Below are 16915 nucleotides of genomic sequence, written 5' to 3'. Positions count from 1 at the left end.
GATCCAGTAAGTCCGAGTCAGACCGAGCACTATTAAAATCCTGCATCAGAGCCTACCTCCAGGCAATTCGGACGTCAAAAAGAACTCACATTGCCGCTCTGATAGCTTCCGCTATTGCCGCCTTGTTTAGGATAGCCCGTTCCCTCCTTAAAGGGAGGGATTCGGGCACTCCTTTACAAGTTAAGGCTGAGGAGTTCGTCCAATTTCTCGTGGATAAAGTCGCTCGGCTTCGGGCAAACCTGGACTCCAATTGCGCAGAGCCAGCCGAGGTCTTGAGGGGAGGGTCTTGAGTGACATCGTTGGATTGATTTCCAGTCTGTTACTCCTGAGGAAGTGGACAAGGCCATCGGAGCAGTGACTGCCTCCACATGTGTACTGGACCTGTGTCCCTCCTGGCTGGTCGCGAACAGCAGGGAGGTGACACGGGGCTGGATCCAGGCGATAGTGATCGCGTCTCTCCGGGAAGGGTCCTTTCCCCCCCCTGTTAAAGGAGGCGGTGGTGAGACCCCTACTGAAGATACCGTCCTTGGATCCAGCCGTTTTAAATAACTACCGTCCAGTCTCCAACCTCCCCTTTGTTGGGAAGGTTGTTGAGAAAGTGGTGACCTCTCAGCTCTGGCGGTCCTTGGAAGAAGCTGATTATCTAGACGCCTTCCAATCTAGTTTCAGGCCTGGCTACAGCACGGAAACTGCTTTGGTCGCACTGACCGATGATCTCTGGAGAGCCAGAGACGGGGGCCAGGCCTCCGTTCTGGTGCTCCTGCACCTCTCAGTGGCCTTCGATACCATCGACCATGGTATACTTCTGCGGCAGTTGTGAGAGGTGGGGGTGGGAGGCACCATTTTTCGGTGGTTCTCCTCCTACCTCTCGGGCAGGTCGCAGTCGGTGTTGGTTGGAGGACAGAGGTCGACCCCTAGGCCCCTTAACTATGGGGTGCCGCAGGGGTCGGTCCTATCCCCCCTCCTGTTTAACATTTACATGAAGCCACTGGGAGAGATCATCCGACGGCACGGGATAAAATACCACCAGTATGCGGACGATACTCAATTGTATCTGTCCGCCCCGTGCCAGCTCAGTGAAGCAGTTGACGTGATGTGTCAGTGCTTGGAGGATGTGAGGGTCTGGATGGGGGTTAACAAGCTGGCTCTCAATCCTGACAAGACCGAGTGGCTTGTGTTTTTTCCTCCCACAAATTGGCAAGGTATTCCATCTCTCAGGCTGGGGGGTGAAATTATACGCCCCTCAGATAGGGTTCGCAATTTGGGAGTCCTCCTGGACCCACAGCTGACTTTAGATCACCATTTGTCGGCTGTGACCAGGGGGGCATTTGCCCAGGTTCGCCTGGTGCACCAATTGCGTCCCTACCTGAACCAGGAGGATCTTACAACAGTCACTCATGCCCTTGTGACCTCAAGACTGGACTACTGCAATGCGCTGTACATGGGGCAGCCCTTGAAGAGTGTTCAGAGACTTCAGCTGGTCCAGAATGCAGCCGCGCGAGCGATTGTGGGTGCGCCACGGTACACCCACATCACATCTATCCTCCGCGAGCTGCACTGGGTGCCTATTGGTCTCCGGATACGCTTCAAGATGCTAGTTATTACTTATAAAGCCCTACATGGTATTGGACCTGGGTACCTGAGAGACCGCCTCCTGCCAATTACCTCCCATAGACACTTTAGATCCCACAGATTAGGCCTCCTCCGAATTCCATCTGCCGGCCAATGCCGGCTGTCGACCACCCGGAGGAGGGCCTTCTCTGTGGCTGCTCTGGCCCTTTGGAACGAGCTCCCCGTGGAGATTCGGACCCTCGCCACCCTTCAGGCCTTCCAGACAGCCGTTAAGGCCCCAGCAAGCCTGGGGTTGAGTTCCCCCCCCTACTCGAATTTGCTGTGCTTGCTGTGTTTTTTTTTATTGTTGTATCACTGTCCTGTTTGTCTTACTTTCTGTATTTGTTTTCCCCTTCCCCTGGTTTTTGTTCAGCCGCCCTGAGTCCCTTCGGGGAATAGGGCGGCTTAAAAATCGAATAAATACCAAATACCAAATACCAAATACCTTCCCGCCTTGAATTCTGCACTCCAAACCTTAGGCTTCTTCCTCTGCTGAACAATTATTGTTCAAGCAACTTAACAGAATACTGAAATTGGGTTGCTGAGCTCAGTTTTAACTAATGACTAAAAGATAAGTAACAAACAGCTTTCTCTCAGATGATCCATGAATTTGCTAGCTGCTAGTCCTATGTCAGAGCTGGGCAACCTGAAATCTGTCCGATACCCCACAATCCCCTCTTGTAGCCCCGGAATACAGAGATGGGAGGAAAGAACAGGGGGGTTGTTACATTTGGGAGGTTATAGCCTTTTGTTAAAATGTTTGATGCTTTGTTGTAAACTGCCCAGTGTAATTGAGATTCAGGGGGCATACAACTTTAATAGTGCCCTGCACTTCCCAGATTTCAGCCACTGTCACATGTCAAAAGGTAGATGCTTCCTAACTTTTTGATAAGAATTCCACCAAAACATTTGGGGTGAGTGGGTGGGAGCAGGGACCAAAAATTATTCTATTACACTATCAAAGCAACCACCTCTTTGTGCATGTGTTTGGCATGGATGCATGTACAAAACAATTGAGTCTCTGGTGTTCTTGGTGCTCTCTTAGTAGTATAGTAATTCTGGAGGGTGGAGAGAGAAAAGTGCCACAGCATCCTGGTCACACCACAGGAGTGATGAAACTAAGGTAGGATTGCAAATGTTGCAACTCTGTTCTTCATAAGGTATTCTGAGTGTGAGAGATTTTGAGGAAACGTAAGAACAGGTGGGCTTATACCTTGTTACCTGGTAGCATTTTTCATTCTCAACTAACTTGGTTTTAGACAAATTAGAAGAGGGGTGTCAAACTCAAGACCCGTGGGCCGGATCCGGTGCTTAGACCTGGCCCATGGGGCTGCCATGGAAACAGTGAAGGACTGGCCTGTAGTGCTTTTCCCAGCCCGCGGCCCTCCCTAGCTATGGTTTTGCTGGCAGAGTGTTGCAGGAGGCTGTCACAGCCGAAAATGGAGCTCAGGAGCCCATTTTTGCTGGCAGAGCGCTCAGGCCGCCACAGGCGCCCCCGACACAAGTGATGTCAAGTTGGTCATGCCCCCAGCCATGCCGCACTCCCCCCCCACCCAAGAGCAAGGACAACCCTGATGCAGTCTTCAATGTAATCGAGTTTGACACTCCTGAATTAGAAGAAAGAGAAAGTAAACGTACTAGCTTTTCTGAATCAGCCATTAAAGATTTTTCTCACATTTTTGCTTTAGTTTCCTCTCCCCCCCACCTTTTCATCACCTGTGACTCCCCTTTTCATCACCTGTGACTCTGTTGAAAACAGAGTGTTCATCTCTGGTTCAGGGGTGGGTTCCGGATTCTTTTACTGCCAGTTCGCTCAGGGATGCGCTTCAGGCATGCGGGCGTTTGATGCGTGCTATGCGCGCATACACAGTAGTGAAAAATTGCTTTTGCACATGCGCAGAAGCAAAAAACAAGATGGCAGCGCTTATGGTGCAGTCAATATAAACAGTTCAGGAGCGTGGGCAGCCAAGTTACTACCTACTCGGCTGAACTGGGCCAAACCAGTAGTTACCCACCTCTTCTCTGGTTGCTCACCTCTGCCTGGACACTTTCAAGATTCTGATACTGAAATTCAGCAACAACATGAAAGGTTGATTCTTTTGTGGGTGAAGTTGTTTATGGTTAACACATCTATTTTGAATAACCTTCCCTAGCTTCCACCCCCTCTCCAAATTATACATGTATTCTTTCTGGGTACAATTATCAAAGTTAAGCACTTTGAAGTTTTGTTGGTTTGAAATGGAAAAGCTAAGATTCAGGAATGGATACAGTTTTGCACAAAGGCTATTTTCTTCATTTAGGTTCCAGGGTTTAATGCAATCTAACATTTAACCGAGTGTATTTAGGTCATCTTATAAATAAAACTATTTGCAATCTGATTGCAATTATGAGCAACAAAAAAAATTAAAAAATGCAAATTCTTAGAAATACTGGAAGACTTGCGGTGCCAGAACAAACCTCTTGAACTAATGTGGTATGTATTGTGTACTTTTCCTATAAACTGGACTTTTCCTATAAACTAAGAGAAAATGATTGATTTATGGTGCTTATTCCCTCTAAGAATTTGCATGTTTCCCTTTGGTTTATTTGAGGAATGCATATATTTTGCCTGCTTTGGAATTGTCTATGCAAATCCAGTCACAATAAAGGAAAATATTGGACATATCAGGGGGGGCTGGGATGAATAATCTCTGCTCAGCCAAATATACCTCAGAAGATTTCTTTGAAGATGGAACAGAAATTCACCAGACCCCCTTAAAATCCTTGAGAGATTGACAGCCTGGTATTATATTTGCAGAGTTTAATCAGCCTTGAGCTCCAATGTGGGTTTTTGTCCTGATGCAAATAATGGGAGTTGGGGAGATGCTGAATTGGTTTGAGATTAGTGTGTGTGTGTTTGTGTGTGTGTGTGTGTGTGTGTGTGTCACAGAGACTCTTAGTCCTTATACAAAATCAGGAGGAGTCTAGTACCACTTTTCCTTATGAATGCATTTTATTAAAAGACATAGACTTTCATTAAATGCATGTAATTAAATGCATATAATGCACACTTAAAGTCATTTATTTAATAAAAGTGTATGTCTTTTAATAACATTCAGTAATTGGAAAATACACTTACCAGATTCCTTCTGATTTGCAGTTACTATAGACCAGGGGTCAGCAAATTGTGGCTCTGGAGCCGCATGTGGCTCTTTCCTCCCTCTGCTGCGGCTCCGTCACTGGTCGGTGCCACAATTTTGAGAGGAGCTTCCGGGGGGGAGCACAGTGTGCCAGGAGAAAACTCTATGGCAAGGAGAGGGTTTTCCAGTTGTCTCCACAATTGATAGGGCTTTCGGTTATGACAGGTAGAGGAAAAAGTATGCTGGACTAGGAGGAAACTCTATAGTGGAGGAACTGAACTTCCGGTCAGCTCCAGAATTGAACAGGGGGCTTCCGGTTAGGACTTTATGGCTCACAGTGTTTTCTTTTCTGTGGGAAACAGGTCTAAATGGCTCTTTGAGTGTTTAAGTTTACCGACACCTGCTATAAACTAACACAGTGTTCCTTTTGCCTGATCCCTATTAGGTAAGGGATCATAGACCATGGACTTCTTACCAGCTCACCACTGTCTAAGAGCATTGATACAAGCTCAGACGATGAACAATTTGGGTGCCAACTGAAAAATCTGCTAAATGCTTCACTCACGTCACGAACATATCCTTGGGTCTGAATAAACACAGCCGCAGTGATTTTCCCTGCTGTGGCAATTTCCCCTTCCGCGCCAATTTTATTGTGTGCGCACGCATGCACAGTTTGTCTTGCTTCTGGTCATGACCAAATCGGGTGCTGACCAAAGTCCTGGAACCAATTACGGTCAGCACCCAAAGTCCCACAGTATAACTTGAAGGATTGCATCATCTCTTATTTATCCCTTAATCCTGCACAATTTGCAAAATCATAATATGTCTGGACTCATAATTATTTGAGCCCAAGTAAAGAGATACACAATTCTAACTTGGGGAAGTAATAGGCACCGAGTCCCTTCGATAAATTGGGACCAACTAAGAAATAGACACAAAACTCCATGACACATTTACTAAACCCATTGTGTTGTGCCTAGTTTAGAGAGTAGTTTTCTGTGTTAAAAACATACAGTAAAACATACAATTAGAAAGAGAGATTACAAACTTCATGAACTCTTCAAGAGCAACTCAAACTGTCAATTTGTCTGAATGCCTATATCATGCTTAGCAACTCTTTTGTGAAAGACATCTATCATCAGGTAATCATTGCTCTTGGCATCTCTTGTTATTTCATTTCTCACTGAACGTGTAAACTGCCTCAAACCATCATCATCTTCTATACGTCTGACAAGATGGAATAAAGGCTTAATAATAGTCTCTTAGGTCCACAAGACTCCCTGTTGCTTTTGCTGTGACAGACTTGCTCCTCTGGCGACTGCTTTGTGTTGTGATCCATAGTGTGGGATTTTTGGAATGTATATTTCCACCCAGTCCATAGGAGGGCAGGAAATGAAGTAATGGGATTTAAATTGCAGGAAGGAATTGTTAGATAAAAACACAGAGGAGAACATCCTTAGCTATTGCATGTACTCTGTAATAAAGAGCCATCCTTGGAAAAAATTGCTATGCTTTCTCCGAGATCGTCCTAGGTAGTCTGGACATGAAACTACCAACATTTGCTTGAAAGATTTAGTAACTCAGGTCCTTCCAAAGAGTGGAGATTCTGTCATGTCCATGTATGAATATACAAGTCATGAACTAAGATAAAGGTAAAGGTTCCCTTCGCACATATGTGCTAGTTGTTCCTGACTCTAGGGGGCGGTGCTCATTTTCGTTTCAAAGCTAAAGAGCCAGAGCTGTCCGAAGACGTCTCTGTGGTCATGTGGCTGGCATGACTAAATGCCGAAGATACACGAGACACTATTACGTTCCAACCAAAGGTGGTTCCTATTTTTCTACTTGCATTTTACATGCTTTCAAACTGCTAGGTAGGCAGAAGCTGGGACAAGTAATGGGAGCTCAATCTGTTATGCAACACTAGCGATTCTGATCAACAAGCTCAGCGTCTTAGTCACTGATCCACCGCATCCCTTATGTCATGAACTAAATATAGTATATTTTTCAAGGTTTTTATGCAGCGAGAAAGCAAACACATTGCATTTTTTTCCAGACATTTTTCCAGGTAAGTAAAACCTAATGAGAGAAACTTCAACCAAGTTACTATTTTTCCTCCTGATCTTCAGAGGAAAAAGAGAATATCTTCTTAGCAGAACCAAGGCATAATCACATGGCTGGTAGCTGAACATTTTGAGGATCATGATTGGATGAAGGAATAACTAATGGTTTGTATTTGCCAACATATTTTTTAATTATACAGCTGAACTTTCAAATGATTGATGACAAACAAAGCCACATCACATGGGCAGACCTTCCCATAACATGTTTACACCAAATCACTGTGGCATCTTAAGGAGGAAATATAGATTATTTAAAATTACTTAGATTAATGTAGACACCACCCAACTCCAATCAACGCTGAGGCATACAGTAAAGCCAATATAATTAAACAGAATGCAATCATTATAACAAAAAAGATAATATGACAGAATGCAAACAGCAATAAGAGCACTGCCATTATGAACTGATGCAAGATTGATCTGTATTAGTTGTTGGCAAAAAATATTCAGATTTTAATCAGGAATATTTGTATCAATTTCAAACTGATTTGTATAAAAGGGCAGTTTCAGAAGTGTTTGGAGCATTTCAATCTCCTAAGTATAAATAAATTAACAAATCAAATTATACTAGGAAACAAATAAAACAATATAAAATTTAAACATATAACCATGTTGCTTGTATCTTTAAAATTTACATTGTTTTATTTGTTTCCTAGTATAATATGATTGCTTATTAGTAATATATGGCTATCACTAAGTGCTGTATCTTATGATTCTTGATGAATGTATTCTATTTTATTTTTCTTTATGTACATTGAGAGCATATGCACCAAAGACAAATCCCTTGTGGGTCCAATCACCCTTGGCCAATAAAGAATTTTATTCTAGTCTAATCTAAATATGTACATTTATTTATTCAATTCAGTCTTTCAACTGGTAAGCCCAGTTTACAGTGAAGCCATAGTGAGTTCTTATGTATCCATGTTCTTTAAATGTTGACCAGCCACTCATCATCATTATCTTCGTAATAAATGGCAGCACTATTGTCACAGTCCCTCTCTATTTTCCTTGAACATTTAATAAGGTGGCATTACAAGTCAGTCCTTTGTATCCACGATGTTGTTCTTTTAAAATCCTTGGTAAAAGATAAAAGTGAAAAACCATGTTATGGTCCCGGAACTCAGTATGTAGTTAGCATTGAGACAAAATAGTGAGCAGGAAGTGGGAGAGAACTTGTCTTACACAAGAAACACAGAATAACGAGCAACATGAGAGCTCTTTCCTTGTGTTGGTATGGCCATTTTTCTTTATGAGCATTGCCCATATTACTCAGGATCTGGGAAAGTGCCTATTATTTTTCTCTTGGCAAAACTTTTGGTTGAAACCTTTTATTTCACTGTTGCCCAGGTCAGCCTCACCTCAACACATTCATCACTTATGTGGGCATGTCAAGTTCTCTTTGTCTTTCACCTGCTAGACTCGGGAGTTTTTGGCTTTATTTTTGCAATACACAGTAAAAGCCTTGCATCCAGGAAAATCCTGGCATTGGATTTGAAATAATCTAGGCTCATTGTTCTTATCCAGCCTGGTTAAAAACTCCATAGACTCTGATACCACCTGCCAAGAGCATCTGATTTTCTTGCCAGCCCTTTTTTTTTTTTTTGAAAGCACGTAAAATGACAGATGGGCACTGGCCTTTTCTCCTTCTTAAGGGTGAGTGGTGGGTACGGCAGCCAAGACTTTCTTCATTAGTTTCTTCTCTGTTGACCAAGCATGTTCAGCCCTTTCTTTGGCTCCTTCTTCTTCAGCTCTGCCCTGGTTCTTGCCCATGTGCAATAATGAAGATGAAATTGGCTGATGGAAGGAGGGAGGCAATGTTTTGCTTTATTTCTTGGCCCAAAAGCAAATGTTTCGTTCCTACAGAGCTTTGGCTTCCTTGTAGACAAAGTTGTTGTGCTTGCCAAAAAGTTTCGAACCAGCCAACTCCCTCTCACTTTTGTCTTTAGATGCGAATTAAGCAAATCATTTGAGCCATGAGGACAGACGATTCTTGTTTTGTCTCCCTAAGACCTTCCTTCCAGGGAAAATAAATTGGGGAGGTGGAGAGAAATATCCCCCCATGCAAAGAGGAACACCTGGCAAGGCCAGATATTGTGTGCTTTCTGCATGTCAAAAGCATAATATCCTCTCAGTCATCTTTTTACTTATCCCTGATCTGTTGCAATTAAATGCACTTACTTCATTCATATAAAGACTCAGCAATAAACTCTCATGTAAATACTAATAGTTATGGTAGCAGCAGGGCTGGGATTCAGACAGTTCGCACTAGTTCAGGCAGACCCGTTTGTTTACCAAACTGGGAGTTGGAAAGTCTGGCTGGCCCCACCTGCCCCCCCCCACCCCTCCCAGGAGTCTCCACACAGCCCGTTCATCAATGCAGGTAAGTACAGGACCCACACGGAGATTCTGAGAGGGTAGAAAACGGGTCTCTCAGAAGTCCAAAAACGGGCCTGTTTCCGGCCTCCAGAGGGCCTCTGGAGCCTGAGGGAGGCCATTTTCGCCCTCCCAGAGGCTCAAGGGAAGCCTCCAGAGCCTGGGGAAGGTGAAAAGCCCTCGCCCCCGCCATGGGGCAGGAGGCCAAGTATGCCATGCCCCCATGGCCACGGCCACCCAGCAATGGGCAGAAAAACGGTTGCTAAAAAATTTCAATCTCACCCCTGGGCAGCTGCCCTATCTCCACTTGAACAATTATCATGCTCCCTCTGGCAATATATTTCTGTTTAAACTAGCATAAGAGAGCTCTATACCTAGGATATCCAAGACTCTGACAACCTTAAGGGTGAAAAGGCTCAAAATAACCTCCAAATGTTATTTTACTTTTATTTTATTTTAAGGTTACCAATCTCACACGAAGTGACAGGGCAGCGTATAATTTAAATAAATAAATAAAAGTTGCTGCTAAATTATTTTGAATGTGAAATAAGAACAGTGTCATAAATTACACAGGAAGCAATTATATTACTTGCATTTAGTTCTTATCCTAGTTCTTTTTGTCCTAGTTCTACATAATTGGTTCTGGAATACTCACAATAAGAGATGGAGTTATTCATAAAGGAGGGATAATGATAATAACGTGTGTGTGTGTATGTATGTATGTATGTATATGTGTGTGTGTGTGGGTGTGGGTGTATATATGGAATATAGATGGAATATAGATGGAAGCAGTTAGCTTCCTCCCATAATTGGGGCTTACCAGGGGTTGTGACACTAAATATATATGTATGTATGTATGTATGTATGTATGTATGTGTGTGTGTGTGTATATATATATATATATATATATATATATATATATATATATATATATATATATATATATATATATATATATATATATATATATATATATATATGTTATATTTATGCTGATAAATAAATAAAGGGAGACTAGTATAGATCTATTTCAAGCTATTTAGCTCTCATCAGCTAGCCATACCCTTGCTGGGAATCAAACCTGTGCTCTATTGCCTCTTAGGCAGATGTGTTAACCATTGAGCTACAGAGCTCGACTCCTTATCAGCCAGGCCAGGGTGAAAGGTATATATTAAAGTCACAACCCCTGGTATGCCCAAATATGGGAGGAAGGTCACACTTCCATTCTCTATCCTTCGGCTCGTCACAAGAGACACTGGCCTATATATATATGTCAGTGAAATGCAGTGAGCTTTATGGCTGATGAGGCAAAGCCCTGGCGCGGCTTTCCAAAAGGCGCACTGAAGCCCCGCCGCTGTGTCCGCCATACAGGCAGGATGCGTCCCGCTCTATAGCAGACACATTGCTGGGGCTTCGGTGGGGCTTTTGGAAAGGGCAGCACTCCGAATGTGGCATAAGCCACGGTCAGGGCAGAGGAGAAAGCAGCGGCAGCGGAGGAAGTGGCAGCGGCGGCCAATGAAGTTCCCGTGATGCAAAGTGCCCGGCGGAGCACTTTGCATCGCAGGAACCAAGACCGGATCTGCCGGGCACTTTGCATCGCGGGAGCCGCCAAGCGCCTTTGCTGCAGACCGGGTCTGCAGCAAAGGCGCTTGCCGGCTCCCGTGATGCAAAGTGCCCCGCCGGACAATTATTTGGAATACATTCTAACATCTTATCATTTTCCATAGCCATAGCTGTATGAATACTTTGAGAATCATTCTCTGCAAATATTAATTTAAACTAAAATAGATATTGATATATAAAAAAAACTTGTAAAACAAATATTTCAGTACAAATTTAAATGTATATTAAATGTTAGCTAGTTAAAGATATTGCAGGTTAATGGGGAAATAAGAGACCTCTAAGTCTTCTGATGGTTCTGCTCTTGGTGGCTCCCGCGATGCAAAGTGAAGAAGTTGCTCACACAGGCGCGTTTTACAAGCAAGGCTCCTGCTGCTAGATTGCGCAGTCGCTCAAGTGCAAGGCATGATTTGCTGCTCCCAGATCAGGAGGCAGGAGAATCAGTGCCTCCTTTGCATACAAAATTTTTCACTTTTTAACCCTTGCTTAACTTTTAAAAGGTGAAAAATTCCTCATGCAAAGGAGGCCCCTAGTTCTCTCACCTTCTCCTATAGTTAACACTAAGCAGACTCCAAGCCACTGTGACTTGGAGTCTGGTAGCAACTACCTTGGCTTTAATTATTTAAAAAAAAATTCTTTAAAATTCTTTCCTTTTCCTGAGGAGACTGGTGAGGCCCCGCCTCCCCTGCCTCTAGTGACTGCACATCCCTGGTATGGGTACAATATAAGGAAATGAGATGTAAATTGTAAACAGTGATTTGGAAAGAAGGATAGAAAACTTTGTTATGAAATATTATGGATGTTTAGCTAGAATAGGATATAAGGATTTAGTGTCATTGGAGGATTTTAGAAATAGTAAATGAAATGCCAGTATATGGTTATGTATTAAATCTTGGTATATTTTATGATGAAGGACATTTAAACAATTATAGTCAAATGAAAATGGAGGTATGATGACGGTAACATGTATAAATATCTGAGTTAAAATGAATTATGCTTGATGACTGTGGAAGAGATGCACGAAAGTCTTTTGTAACCAACTGATACACTTTCTACAGTATGTAAAAAAGGAAGATTTTATGTGTTGTGTTTGTTTTGAAAATAAAAAATAAAAAAGCTTTAATAAAAAAAAATGATGGAGTTATTCTCCTCTTTATTTGTTGTTCCCCTACAACTAGTCTTTGAAGGCAGAGGCATAAGATGGGAAGAGGGATATGTCCCCTTCTTCCCTTATGAGCACTCCAGAACCATCTGGATGGGAGTTACATTCGGATCCAGAGTTTCCCAAGGCAGAAATGTGAGTTATGTCAACAGCCAGTTGCTGAGTTTCACATCTGAAAAATTCAAGGCTAAATATCAATTACATCACAGGAAAAATAAGCAGAAACAACACCACAATTAAACACTGAAGATATCAGAAAAAAAATTCCCTTGATCGTGGCTTCATCCTGGCATGCACTTTTTTTTCTAGATATGCCATGCCAAGGATCTGGCAAACTTCTGATTAGTTTAAGCTCAAGACCTGGACACATTGCTGGCCACTGTGTGAAACAAAAAGCTGGAATAAATAGTACTTGCCCCAACAAAGTTTGATTTATAGATTATATATAAATAAGGGTCAAACCCAAACCCAAGTTTGGCCCATATAGAGAAGGTTTGGATTAATGACTTTTTGTGATGGTATCCCCTACTGATCAGTAAGGAGAAACTTGTGTATGTGGATAGGAAAGAAGCCTTATCAATATTGCATCTTGACAACAGATTCCGGCCTCCTTTATTATAACTCTATGACCGAACATAAGGCCTGCAGTACTTCTGAGTCAGGCATGATTTCAAAGAATTAAGATATTTGGGAATCAAGGTTTCTATCATCTATTTCCCCAGAAAATACTTTATTGTTTTCTTTTACATAACTCTCTACTTGCTGTTTAGAAAACTGGTAGCATATAGCATTAGCATAGTAATAATTTAATGAATTCTATTCATTCTGAATGTAAAAATTAAATTATATTGATGGACCTAATTTATTTGCAATTTTCCAGGAAGAATTAAAACACCAGTGAAATAGTTCGTTATAGTTGTCATTCCTTAAATCATTCCTTGAGAATCCTTTCTGGTTGTTTTCATGCAGCATCACACATGCTTCAAATTTCAGGGCCTAATTGTAACAAAAACAGACCATATTCTTGTGTACTAAACATTTAGTTTAGGAATAAGTTAGATTTTCAGAATAAGAAGCATGGCAAACAAACACTCAGGGACATGCAGTCACTAGAGGCAAGGGAGGTGGAGCCTCACCAGTCTCCTCAGGAAAAAGAAAGAAATTTAAATATATTTTTTTTAATAATTAAAGCCAAGATAGTTGCTACCAGATTCCAGCTCACAGTGGCTTGGTGTCTGCTTAGTGTTAACCAAAGCAGGAGGCGAGAGAACTCGGGGCCTCTTTTCCATAAGGAATTTTTCGCCTTCTAAAAGTTAAGCCAAGGTGGCGCAGTGGTTAAATGCAGCACTGCAGGCTACTGCTAGATCAGCAGTTCAGCGGTTCAAATCTCACCGGCTCAGGGTTGACTCAGCCTTCCATCCTTCCGAGGTGGGTAAAATGAGGACCCAGATTGTTGGGGGCAATATGCTGACTCTCTGTAAACCGCTTAGAGAGGGCTGAAAGCCCTATGAAGCGGTATATAAGTCTACTGCTATTGCTATATTGCTATAATAAAGAGTTAAAAGGCAAAGAAGTTCAGATGGAAAAGAGGCACTAATTCTCCCGCCTCCTGATTTGGAAGCAGCCAATTGTGTCTTCTTGAGCACGCTTACGTTGGGCGGGGCGTGCTTCAGAGGAGAGAGGAGTGGGCGAGAAGGAGGAGGCTACCTCTTTGCTGCAGACCTGGGCGCTTGGTGGCTCCCGCGATGCAAAGTGCCCCACCATCCCCGATGCTGCCGCCCGCTGCCCCGGCCTGCTTCTCCAGGCTCCGCCGCTGGAAGTCCCGGATCGCCTCTGGGGGAAGGCTGAGTGAAAAACGGAGTGAAGCTTCTCTGCGGCCTCCCAGCGCTGCCCAGAGGCTCTCACAGGAGCACGTGTCAGCGGCCGGCGGCCTTGAGCGGCCCCAGCTGTGAGACAAGGGAGCACTTAAAGCAGCCGCTGCCGCCGCCGCCACCACCCCTCCTTCGCCCGGCGGGGCGGTGGTGGCGGTAGCGGCAGCGGCAGCAGCTACTTTAAGCACTCCCTTGTCTCACAGCTGGGGCCACTCCGGGCCACCGGCCGCTGACACGTGCTCCTGTGAGAGCCTCTGCGTAGTGCCGGGAGGCCGCGGAGAAGCTTCGCTCCGTTTTTCACTCAGCCTTCCCCCAGAGGCGATCCGGGACTTCCAGCGGCGGAGCTTGGAGAAGCAGCGGACGCAGGCTGGGGCAGCGGGGCGGCAGCAGGGCACTTTGCATCACGGGAGCCACCAAGCGCCTTTGCTGCAGACCCGGGCGCTTGGTTGCTCCCGCAATGCAAATTCCCCCCCCCCCCGCCGAGGCCGACCGCTGCCCTGCTGAGCCTCACCAGGTATCACCCTCACCGCACGTCACTGCAAACACTATGACTTTCATGTCATCAAAATATAAACACAAACTTTCATAAATGATTGGGAAATGTATCTTTCAAAGTCGTATGTCGTTGTACCTTATTGTAGTGTTGGGCTGTCATTCTATCACAGTGTTTATCAGCCATAGTTTACTGACTAACATTATGAAAGTATTGCACACTCCTATTGAAATGATTGTGAGGTGACTCAGGCTTAGCAAAGGAGCTGGCAAATCAATACTTTGTGAAAGATTGTTTTTTTAATAAATGTATATGTTTTTCTTTTTCATGCCTTGAACATGGAACTTAAAACTTGGCTCCCTGCTTATTCTAAAAGAGGCAAATGAGGTGTTAGTTCCTTAAAAAACTTGAGGTCTTTCAAATATACTGGACTTCAGTTCCCATATACTATAATGGCTGTGGAATTATGGTGTTGAGCAAAATATGTGAAAGCACCAGGTTAACAAAACTTGCTTTAAAAACCCATCGTAAATATTCTGTTGGAAATCTTATAAATGGCAATGACATAGGAATAGGCCACAATTCCATCTCAATCTGATAACTGTAAAGTATTCAAATAGCTCCCCTTAATGCTTCCACTGTAGCAGTGGAATATTTTCCTTTTGCAGCCCTTCCTATGTACCTCAATAGTAAAAGCATGCCTCCCCTCAATCTTTTTTTCTCCAAATTGGACATCCCAAATTCCTTCATTCTGCCTTCATAAGGCAGTGTCCACTAGTTCCTCCATCATTTTGTCACTCTTCTCTGAACATGTCCAAACTTGCCATAGAAATGTGGAGCCCAGAATTGTGTATGGTACTCTAGGGATGATCCTCTATTTGCAGAATAAAGAGAAAATGATGTAGGATAGATAGAGACTGGCAGAGCTACTGGGAGGAATGAAATGGGGCATTAGTTTAGAATATTCATGTAGCCACAAAAGAATAAAATCTCACTCCATTTGATTGCCATTGACCCTTATCCAATTCTGTATAGATGGAAACTGTTAGTCTGAGAAGATTCCTTTGCATAGGCTTTAACAATAAATCAGTAATTTATAATCTTCATGTGTGGACCTGGTTTTTCAGCACCCAGCAATAGGGACTTTGGGTGTCTTTGATACAGTGCTTCTTCTTCCATTTCAATGAAGACCTGCATTAACTCTTCTAGAGCTGGACCACATTCAACATACCCTCAGTGACCATATCCTCATCCCAAATTAGCCACAAATCTCCCACCTTGTATGTTTGCCTTATATTTTTTTTCTTCCCCAAAAGAAATCCCTTGCTTCTCTCACTGTTGAAGGACAACTTGCTCCTCTGATTCCAATTTGCTACCCTGTCCAGATTAGATCTCAGCTATTTTCCTGAAGGATCAGCTATTGCATTTTCTCCAGATGGGTTGTTCTGTGTGGTTATATGCTAACTGAGGAATGATGGATAATAATGTCCTTGATTATTTCAAGACACACACACACATACCTTCCATTTTTTTGGCATCTCATTGGCCACAAATGCCAATGGCTCAAAGCATGTCCTCATTACTGTTATTTTGGCATAACCATGATTTTACGGCTCTGGAAGAAACCATAAATCATTTATTGGTAAAATGATTCCATATTGCAGAAGAAAACAATAGATACACAAGAATATGACATATCTCCTATGACAAGAGTTCCAATCTTAGGCATTCATTCAGACTACCAAGGCACTAAAAGGATGAAACATCACAACATCAAAATTCAAGTTGTGCCCATCTGTGCTTGCATTGTCACTTGCTCCCTTTCCTTGCTCCCAAGATCATTACTGCCGTTCCCATATGCCCTGATACCTTTAGGTATTGGACAACTATAGGGCAAATATCAGAAAAATGTATTTCCTGCTCCAGGAACAGTCTTTTACTTTTCCTTCAATAAGACAATTGTCTCTCTGCAAAAATAATTGTCTGCAGGTTTTCCTGAATGTGTACCCTAAAAAACTTGCCATTTTTTTCCATATCAAGGTCTTTGCCCCAGATTTTCAGAAGGGACTGTATTATTTTGCAAGGACAAGATGAAATCCAAGCCACAATGGGGCTTTGAGATACATTCCAGAGCCACAGTTTCTGTCTCTGTCACAATCCTCGTGAGAAAAAAAGTGTGTGTCTGAGATGGAGCAGCAGGACTGGACTGGCTTGCAAAATAGTCTGACCGAATGATTGCTTAAAAATTGAAGGAAGCAGTGGGAATAGAACACAGGAATAGAAATAAAACCTCCCGGGAGAATTTGAACTGATTGCTTTAATCACCTTTGAATGTTGAAACTTTCAGTGGTGCGATTCAACCAGGGTTAACAACCAGTTCGCTTCATGTGTGCTTTGTGCACGCACTTTGCATTTGAAATCAGCCCTAAAACTTACATTTTCCTGCAGCCCCAGGGAGTAAAACAGCTGAGATATGGCAATCTGTTCTGCTGTGCTGATCAGCTGGGCTTCAAACAAAGGAAATATAGGACTGAATAGAGCAGGGA

The sequence above is a fragment of the Thamnophis sirtalis genome, unplaced genomic scaffold (assembly GCF_051295495.1).
Source record: "Thamnophis sirtalis isolate CommonGarterSnake01/CBP01778 unplaced genomic scaffold, rThaSir2_p1.2 scaffold_5, whole genome shotgun sequence".
Taxonomy (NCBI): domain Eukaryota; kingdom Metazoa; phylum Chordata; class Lepidosauria; order Squamata; family Natricidae; genus Thamnophis; species Thamnophis sirtalis.
Note: the sequence above shows the minus strand (reverse complement) of the source record.